Consider the following 10,569-nt stretch of genomic DNA (forward strand, 5'->3'; position numbering starts at 1 on the left):
TTAACTTTCTGCTTTCTGCTCTGCCTTGTTTTTCTTGTCCTTGGTATTCTTTTCAATTTGTTAATTCAAAAAATAATTTGACCAGTTTATGCAACTGGCCATGAAACAACTACGCTCAAGCTTTTTCCAGTGAGTCACTTCTAAGGGTAAAAAGTATTAGTTTTTCTTTTTTTATTTTCAGATCTTTACATGGAAATATCCGTCCATAACCATCAGACATGGACATTTGCTCATCCAGTCAACATGTATTTTGTGGACTTTTAGAAGGCCGTGTCCCTCGTGAGGTCATGTGGGGGGTACTGCAGGAATATGGGGTCTCGGGGCTGCTGAGGTGAGCCCAAAGTGAGAGCTGTGTCTGCATCCTCAGCAAAAGTTGGACACATTTCCTTTGCGTGTTGGCCTCTTCCTGGGTTGCCCCTTGCCTCCAGTTCTGTTTGTGATTTTCATGGACAGGATCTCCAGACGCAGCTGAGGGGAGGAGGGTTTCCAGTTCAGGGACCTCAGAATTCCATCTCTGCTTTTTGCAGATGATGTGGTTCAGTTGGCTTCCTCAGCTAGGGACCTCCAGCAGGCATTGGGACGGTTGCAGCTGAGTGTGAAGCAGTTGGGATGAGAGTCAGCACCTCCAAATCTGAGACCATGGTTCTCTCCTGGAAAATGGTGGATTGCTCCCCATGTGTGGGGAGTGAGTCCTTGCCCCAAGTGAAGGAGTTCAAGTATCTTGGGGTCTTTTTCATGAATGAGGGCAGAGGGGAGCGTGAGATTGACAGGGGGATTGGCACAGCATCAGTAGTGGCGCTATGCGGACCGTTGTAGTGAGTAGGGAGCTGAGCCGAGAGGTAAAGCTCTCAATTTACCTGTTGATCTACCTCCCAACCCTCACCTATGGTCATGAACTCGGGGTAATCGTGGATACAGGCGGCCAAAATGAGTTTCCTCTGGAGATTGACTGGGCTCAGCCTTAGAGACAGGGTAAGGAGTTCAGACATCCGCCGCTCCTTCGCATCAAAAGGTGCCAGTTGAGGTGGTTCAGGCATCTGATCAGGATGCCTCCTTGTCGCCCCCTGTGCAGTGAAACTTGGATCTTTCAACATGGTCCTGAGACAAAATGGCAGTCATTGGCAAGGCATGCATTGGAAAACCCCACTGTCACCAAGGATGAAGAAATCACGCCAAAGCAATTCCATGACCAAACGGCCATGTTGATTGTTTTCTTCGACATGAACCCTCTGAGACCTGTGTGGTCGTATATAACAAGAAGAGACATGTGTTATTCGAAGTTAAATAACGTCTGAACCACAATCCCCAGCCATTTACTTCTCTGAAAGCCCAAATTTCCCATTCTAATGATGCTATCCACACCTTTGTAGCTCTTAAAGAACATTTTCTAGCGAGTCTGGAACATGGCTCACTTTCCGGGGTCCTTAAAGAGGAAATCCACACCAGTAACTCCGATATTGGACGTCTTTGTGTCTGTTTGTATCCCAGAGTGCATTGTGACTGGGCTGTGACAACCAACAACAGGCTGTTCCGTTGTCACGTCATGCTTTGCCAAACAGTGCATGTGCACAGACTTATAAAGTGGAGGAGAGAGCCTGAATGACTCATCATAATAAGACACAAGAACTTCTTTTGTAAAAATTTGAATATTTTGAAGACTTTTCATTATTGAATGATTATTTTTTAATTCTTTGGTCCCAAAGAGATGGGAGAGCAAGTTTGTGAAAAAAAAAACCTTCATCATTTATGTTTACTGTGTTTATTACATAAAAATCCTGAAGTTGTAATTCATCACTTATTGGAAACTTACAGCAATCATGTGTGAATACCCAACTTTTAATACTGAACACTAAGTGTGAATATAAACCACAGGGTTTTATCCTCATAAGTCTCATCATCTAATAGCCATACCTTGTATTCATATTTAGCATGAAACAAGAGAGAAAACTATCTCATGCACCAGCTAATAAATTATCTAAATGTGAACTGTTTGACTTTTGTAACCCCTTCTTCAAATACAGCTGAATCTCACAGCAGAAAAGTGAGACTCAAACTCAGGGCTTCTTTAACACAGTAGAGAAACTAATGGATGAAGTCACAGGGGCCATTACAGCTCTCTGATGTTACTCCTGCAGCTTCAACATTATTATTTAAAGTTAAAGACACCTCCTTTTGTTCCCTCTGACATTTTTAGGGACTCCAAGTTACTAAATTCAACCAATTCCAAAAATATCTCAGCTGAGCTGAGTGTGCCACTGATTCCAGGGACATTCTCTTTTCTTCTATAAAATCTTGTTGAAAAATGTAGAGTCCAGGCCTCTGTGATCCTTATTTTAGCTTAAAGTTTAAACAATGACCCATTTCTCCCTTAACCAGATATTTTGGTTAAAGGAGAAATGGGTTTTATTTAGACTTCTCATGCATCATTATGAATATTTATAGCAAAAAAGCCTTTAGGGGTTTATGTTGTACCTCAGTTTTGGGGTTGGTATTAGTTAGATTCAACATTAGGTGTAAGGGAACGTTCATACTGCTAAGTTAAGAGGAACCAAAATCTGATTCGTTTTGCTCATATGTGACTCTGATCTGTTTTTTCTGATAGTGTAAACAAGAAAAGTCACACTGAATCAGATCTTTTCATATTAGATTCAGTCTATGTTGCAAAAACAGATTCATACCTGATCTTTTGGACAGACGGGTTCACATTGAATGCAACTTTGACGTTATTTGCATATCACAACCTGGTGTTGGTGAGCAGAAGAACTGTGGAGGTGGGGGTCTTTCGCTCAGTGAAGACACACATGCAAGACATCAGTGATGAGGCAGTCAGTGGAGGGACCTCGAGGTGTTACCTGCAATTTCCATATAGGACAACCTTTTCGGGTTAATTTATCATCCATTCTGGTACAAGTCCATGATATTATTCCTTCCGCTATTGGGTGAGTACATTAGGAAGATAAAAGGTTAATGTTTGCTCAAAGGATCTGTGGTTTTATGTATTCTTTGGCTAAATGTCTCAAAAGTTAACTTTTCTTTGTCAGTGGCGCCGTTGTAGCTCTGTGACCCACTGACCTCTTGATGACCATATGCTCTCGCTGCAGGATGAGACATAATGTTGATATAGAGATGATTTGCAACCGGGAGTCTGTGCATTGTGTTGTATTTTGAAAGAACTGAATATTCTTGTTATCCACTTTATTTGCCACTTTACCCCATTTTTGCTGCTTTTCGTGCTATTTTGCAACTTCTTTTTGCTATCCATCACCTACTTTTGCCACATTTTTACCACTTAAAGCCATTTCCCGCCATTTTTCAACCACCTTTCCTTTCAACCCATTTTGCTACTTTTTGCCCAATTTTGCAACTTTCAATCCAGTTCTGCCTTCGTCACCCATTTGTTTGCAATTGTTGCCACTTTGACTCATTTTTTTTTGCGCTTATTGCCCTTGCCCCCCCCCCTTTTTTTTGCCACTTTTATCAATTTTTCTTGTTTTTTACCCTTATGTGCAGTTTTAAACCCATTTTGCTATTCTTTCTAACACTGTTTCCCACTTTTTGCCCAATCTAGCCTTTTTTTTGATACTCTTTGTTATGATCCAGGTTTTGATTTATTATGAGGAGTTTTTCATTGTTTTCCTGTATTTATTCTGTGTATTTCGTGTTTCTAGCTTTATTTTGTATTTAGGTTTTGTGTGTTATTGTCCCTGTTGCTTCTAGTGTTTTCTGTTTGTATATCCTCCTGTTTTCTTAGAGCTTTCCTAGGTTGTACTTATGGTATTTTGTGAGCATTGGCATTTGTTCCTTGTCCCCTGTGTTTCATGTCTAGTTTAACTCCCTGTGTTTGTATTTGTTTCCTTGCTCCCCTCCTAGTGTTTATGTTTGGAATATCTTCCTTGTCCAGTGTTCTTGTGTATTGTGAAATGTTCCATGTTTCCTGTTTTATTTTGTAGTTGCCTTCCCTTCCTGCCTCAGTTTCCCTCCACTGTGATTACCCTCACTAGTTGATGGACTTTGTTTTCAGTGAGTTTTGTTGATTTAATTTTTCCCTTTGTGGTTCCTTAGTTTAGTCATTCCTTTGTGTTAGAATTTAGTCTTTTTTTGGATTTTCCTTCTTTTTGTTGGAATTAAATCATTTTGAGTTATTCTGCATTTGGGTCCTTCCATTTGAGTTTTTCACCTAACTCAACTCACTCAACCACTTTTCAACCATTTTCTGTCACTTTCCACAATAATTCAAGACTTTTTTTGTTGAGGTTGTCTCAGTTTTTTCTATTTTATTTTTCATCCTGATATTTGTGCACAGTATGGCCTAACTAAACTTGGCATTTCTTTCCTAATAATTTAATTCAGTGTGACCACCCATATTGTTGACATTACCAATAATAATGTAATTATATTTAAGGGCTTTATTTTACCAAAGCATGAATAAATGGAACAGTCTTTTTTTGTTGCTTTGATAAGAGTGGTAATTATTCATGTTAAAAATCAAATAGGGTTATCACAGCTTAACTTGACCATGATTTTACTGACCTCCTTCCTTTACAATATTTATCACTTTTTTTGTTTAAGTGCAACTTTTTCTTCTTTTCTCTGAGAGCACCCATAATCCTTTTTGACATTTTTTGATAAACTTTAACAAAAGCAACTATTCATCCCCCTTCTTTCATGTTTCATGCATGCTCCTCTCCCCATTCAGGAACACTGTTTTCACTGTCAAAACTTTAAAAGAGAAAGTTTCCAAAATGAAACACAAACTTTGCATATGGCCACTTGAAACTGATTGCAGAATCTCTTATCAGATATGGATCAGCACTTGTCTGCCGCCCCACATCTCACAGACACATACTGGTGAAACAGGACCAGAGTGACGAGGGTAGTATGAAAGCAGGAGGAAAGGGGGGCTCTGAGAGATGAAGGAGCTGCTGCATAGTAATCCTGTAAATAAAACGCTGTACCATCCATCATCAATTTGGACCGAACCTGTGGCTGTAGACCCTTAAAAGTTAACAGGTGGTTTTACTCTCAAACCAGCATTTACTGCAACTTTTATAAACCAGAAAACTTGCCAAGGAAGTCACCTTGGAATACCGACGCTGCCCAAGCTGGCTGTCTGCCATCTCAGTGGACAGATGCCAAGACTGTCTTACGGAGCCCATCACCATTCTAGCTCTTTATTTCTCGTTTTTAGTGAGTAATGTTTATGTTAAAATCAAACAAGTACTCATTTTTAGACCAAGGATGTATCCCAAATGAATCCTTTTCCTCTTCAAAGGTTTCAGAGAAGACAGAATTGCAGTAAAAAGCAACATCCAGACTAAAAATACCTCACTTGATATGTATCTGGAGCCCCACAATGCACCCTGAGACCCTCTTAATTAAACCTCTCTCCCTCCATCTTCCTTTGGTTTTTTAGGTATGCAGAAGGATGTTGTTACTCAGGTTCATCTTGTAACAGATCCATGTTGGCCCTGGGCTCATACATAGTGTAATGAAGAGTGATTATTTGGTTTGAGGCTATAGCAAGAAGGTAGAAGAGGAGAATACATCCCTGCAGGGGATTTTTTTAATTAGGATGCAGACACTTGTATTCTTTAGTTATGCAACTTTGTGCCATTATAACGTACAGTAAATATTGACACAGATGTCCATAATTACATCTTAAATAACGTTTCCACCCTCAAAAGTTGGGTAAGGTACAAAAATAACTGATTCATACAGTCCTACTTTTTATGGCACCCCTCTGTTGACGTACGAGGGCCTCTATCTGACTGTAAAGAGAGGAGCTAGTCTCACTGCAGTCAAATAAGTGATCCCATGAATTTCAACTTCCTGTATTGCAGCAGTAATAACTGACAAGCACATATGTGACAACATTTTTAACTGAGCAACATAACTTTCCTCCTTATCTGTTATTTTGTTAAGGTATCTTTTATGGTGCTGGTTAGATTTCTGCTTCTTTCTGAGGCATTTCTTCAAGATGCATGAGTGGTATATGAATTTAAATGTTGTAATTGTTTACTGTGTGTTTTCTGTGTTAAGTTTTAAATGTATAAATGTTTCATGCCATTCCGACACCACTATGGAAGAGTGTAGATAGTGTTATATTGTTATGTTATGTTATGTTATGCTATTGTACTGTTCAGAAAAAGGCTATGTACCCTGTGGTGGGAAGCATGAAAATTAATATGAAATAATTGTAAACAACAACAACAACAACAACAAAAACATGGTTTGGAGGTTTAAACAATCACATTCAAACAAGCATCAAAAACCTGGGAGTGGTTGTAGATTCAGATTTAAAATAAATCCACATTTTAATTAACCTGACAACCACTCATAGACAGCTGTTGGGAAAGGGCAGAGCCTTTGAAAAAAACTTGGAGTGTGATTGGATGAACAGTCTGGCTGTCACATCTTTACAGGCCAATCAAAGCAACAAAACACGTGACGTAGCCGCGACCGGGGTGCGTGTGTGCAGCTACCGAGGAATAATGCGAACTATGGTGACTGTAGACATGTGAGTACTCACCTTTTGTCATTTTTGAGAAGAAAACAACTCAATGCTGTTTTTTGTTCTTCTTTTAACAAAGAAATGTCAAGCTCTGATAAAACTGGTGCTTTAGCAGCATCCACGCTAATGTCCTCCGCCATAACGACACTGGGCTTTTGTTGCTGCTTGCTAACGTCACAACTCTGCCGCAGATTATTGTTTTATCCAAGGTTTTTATTTTGCATTACTTACACCAATTTTTATGCATTTTACTGACTTTTTATTATTATTATTTTTGCTGTAGTGACTTTACTTTTTGTTTTTTACCTCATAATTAACTGTCTTAATGCTCTTTTCTACTTTTATTGTTTTTTTGCTGTGTCTGTTCTCTGTGTAGGACTTTGGGCTCCAGGTTTTTAGATATGAAAGGTGAGGTACAAATAAAGTTGAGTTGAGCAATGACATCTATTAATAATAATAAAATAATAACAATAGCTTAGATTTATATAGTTCCTTTCATCTGACCCAAGGGTGCTTTAAAAAAAAAGACACAAAAGAAGACAAACACTAAACCTCTAAGCCTTATTCTTGGTTTCTGTCATTTATTATCTTCAAAATCTCTTGGTAAGCTGAAGCATTCAGAGTTCCTTTCACTGGAACTAAGGGGCCAAGCCCAGCTCCTGAAAAATAACCCCACACCATAACCCCCCCTCTTCCAAACTTAACACTTGGCACAATGCAGTCAGACAAGTACCGTTTTCCTGGCAACGGCCAAACCCAGACTCATCCATCAGATTGTCAGATGGAGAAGCACGATTGGTCACTCCAGAGAGCGCGTCTCCACTGCTCTAGAGTCTAGTGGTGGCGTGCTTTACACCACTGTATCCAAGCTTTGCTCTGCACTTGGTGATGTATGGCTTGGATGCAGCTGCTCGGCCATGGAAACCCATTCCATGAAGCTCTCTACACACTATTCTTGAGCTAATCTTAAGGCCACATGAAGTTTAGAGGTCTGTAGTGATTGACTCTGTAGAAAGTTGGCAACCTCTGCGCACTATGCACCTCAGCATCCGCTGACCCCGCTCCGTCATTTTACATGGCCTATCACTTCGTGGCTGAGTTGCTGTCGTTCCCAGTCGCTTCCACTTTGTTACAATACCACTGACAGTTGACTGTGAAATATTTAGGAGCGAGGAAGTTTCACGACTGGACTTGTTGCACACGTGGCATCCTATCATGGTACCACGCTGGAATTCACTGAGCTCCTGAGAGCGACCCATTCTTTCACAAATGTTTGTAGAAACAGTCTGCATGCCTAGGTGCTTGATTTTATACACCTGTGGCCATGGAAGTGATTGGAACACCTGATTTCAATTATTTGGATGGGTGAGTGAATACTTTTGGCAATACAGTGTAACTGAGATCAGTGACAGCACACTGAACATCATATTCTCTCTCTATTTGATTGCCCCCCTGCAATGATGCAACTCTCATATTCTCCATTGCACTGGCCTGCTCCTTTATCTCCATTGATTGTTTGAAAGTGGTTAGCTAACAGTTACGAGCATTACTGCCACCTACATTGGCGGCCAATACTGACATCTATGTTTTCTTCCATTCAGACCAAAGACTATAGAAAAAATTCAGATGAATCAGTCATGCACCGAACGAGACCATGATGGTTGGGGATGAATACAAATACATCCTCTTCAAGTGCATCCCACAGGTCCCTGAATACAGCCTGAGCTCTCTGGTGTGCCCTCTAGAGGTATCCTCCAGTGACATTAACATTGCATTGCCAAAAATGTGAACCACTGTGGTCATGATGCAGGAAGTTGTGTAGGTAATCGCGGAGTTAAAAGGAAAGTTTGTTTCTGTCCTTAAAGTTGCCAACTCCGTCGACTGTTTCCCAAAGCTTGGGAAAATATCTGCAAAACATAGATGATTAGCGAAAGAAAGAAAGATATATATATTTTTAAACATAACATGGCATATTTTGGAAATTCAGTTTGAGGAAGCAGGCTCGAAGGAATTAAAATTTAAGTGAACCAGTACAAATCAAGAGTTGAACAAGGGTAAGGCCTCTAATGGACCAAAAACATCTTTTAGTTCACAAGTTTCAGGGATATGGTGTTGTTTAATCAATTCATGGTATTCAAATCCACACACAGCTATCTCCCCCATTTACTCATTCCATATCATAAACACAACGCAATCCCAGTCCCTCACAGCCTCTGGCAGGGATCTCTGCTCTTAAATCTTGTTCTGCAGCCAGTGAACGTCTCTCACCCCGCTCGAGACCAAATCCACGCCATTTGATAAACCATCGTTTTGTCCCTGGGGTCACATTTTCCCCTGAACCACATGGTCTCATCTTTGTGCATGTGATTGTATGCATACAAACATTTGCTGCATGTTTCTGAGGTCACATGTGTGCATGTTCTTTCCTCCCACAGAGACCGTCTGTGTGCTAGGCTGAGTCCTCTGCTGCACATTTATGACACATTTATGCTAAACTTTACATGGGAGCTTTGCTCTGAGACAATGCGCCAGGCTGTCTCATACACTTCTTGCTGCCAAAATGATTAATTCAGTCTTTTGCCTTTGGGTCCAAGTTCATTAAAATACTGTGTTAATCTTCTGTGTGGGGGGAGCGATCAGAAATAGGCCTATGACTTATTTTGGAATACGGATCTTTGGCTCTGACTAATCGCTGCTTGCTGACGTCGTGATCAGAGATGTTTTTATGCACACCAATATGATGTTTCGTCCCTGTTTAAAAACAACAGGCCATGTCATATGTGGAGAAAAGCTTGTTCCAGTGACTCATGAGGCATTTGCAGACCCCGTATGGGGGGGGGAACCAGGGAATAAAAACAAAAGCTCTGGTGCTTCATGGCTACTTCAGAAGAAGTGGGTTACTGTACAAGCTCCCTCCTCGGGCTACTTTTCTCTTTTACGACGTACAACATAAGCATTTTAATTCCTCCAGAGTTACTTTGTGTGATCCACTCGAGAGCCTTGACATCATTAATCCATTAAACTTTAAATTCCAGAGGATTTTTAGCCTTCCTGCTCCCAGATTAGCAGTTCAGTGCGTTTCTGTGTCAGTTCACTGGGTTGAAATTAATTTCTCGACTAATTTAGTAATTGCACGCCAAAGCTTTTTTATCTGCGAGGAGGATAAGCTGCATCACACTGCTGCTGTATTTCAGACAGGTTAGATGTTTGGGAATATGCAGTAATGTTCACTTTGCAGCACGGGCTTATTTTAACACTCTTGGCATCATTACTACACATCATGCACGGGTAAATAACTTAGAGACTCAATCAAATCCTGCAGGAAACCGAACTCCTCTATTCAATCTGTGAAATCCTGATTGTAGAATATTGCATGTTGTGATCTGCTGGTGCATCAGGATGAAACATGATAATTTGCACAAGCTTTTAACCAGCGTTAGTGAATGCATGCTCTAACTGTGAGTACTGTATTATACAGGACGTCTGCTCGGGATAAGTGCTTGATTCACTGCTGCAGCCTGCTGTAGCCATTATGGATAAATCCTCTGACACACTCACGTAGAGGCTACTTCTTTCACATGCTGTCATGTGTGTGCGCGTGTGGTAAAAATCGGCGCGAACGTGCTCTTAGTAGTATCGTGGGTGGTGTGGGCTGTAATGAGGGAAAGGGGGGGATGATGTGGGCACATGTGTGATGATGAGTGACTCTCAATCCCTCTCTCATCTACAGTGTGAGTCACTGCGTCTCACTCACTCGCACAATGATGACAGTTGGGTGCTGGCACGGGACGGCTGGACGCTGTCCCTGCTGATCATCCACAACGTCTGACATCCCTGCCTCTCAGCTCAGATCGAGTTCATGGGGGTTGTAGGGCATCAAACGGCCGCATTAATGGAATTATACTGCAAAAACTCAAATCCCATTGAGTGAGTTTGTCTAATTCCAGTCCAGAATATCTCATTACATTTATCATTTGCCACATTCACCTGAGAAGTAATGATAATCATCTTATTTCAAAACAGAAAATGCAAAAATAAAGCTTTATTAATAAGTAAAA

The sequence above is a fragment of the Cheilinus undulatus genome, linkage group 13, assembly GCF_018320785.1.
Source record: "Cheilinus undulatus linkage group 13, ASM1832078v1, whole genome shotgun sequence".
Classification (NCBI taxonomy): Eukaryota; Metazoa; Chordata; class Actinopteri; order Labriformes; family Labridae; genus Cheilinus; species Cheilinus undulatus.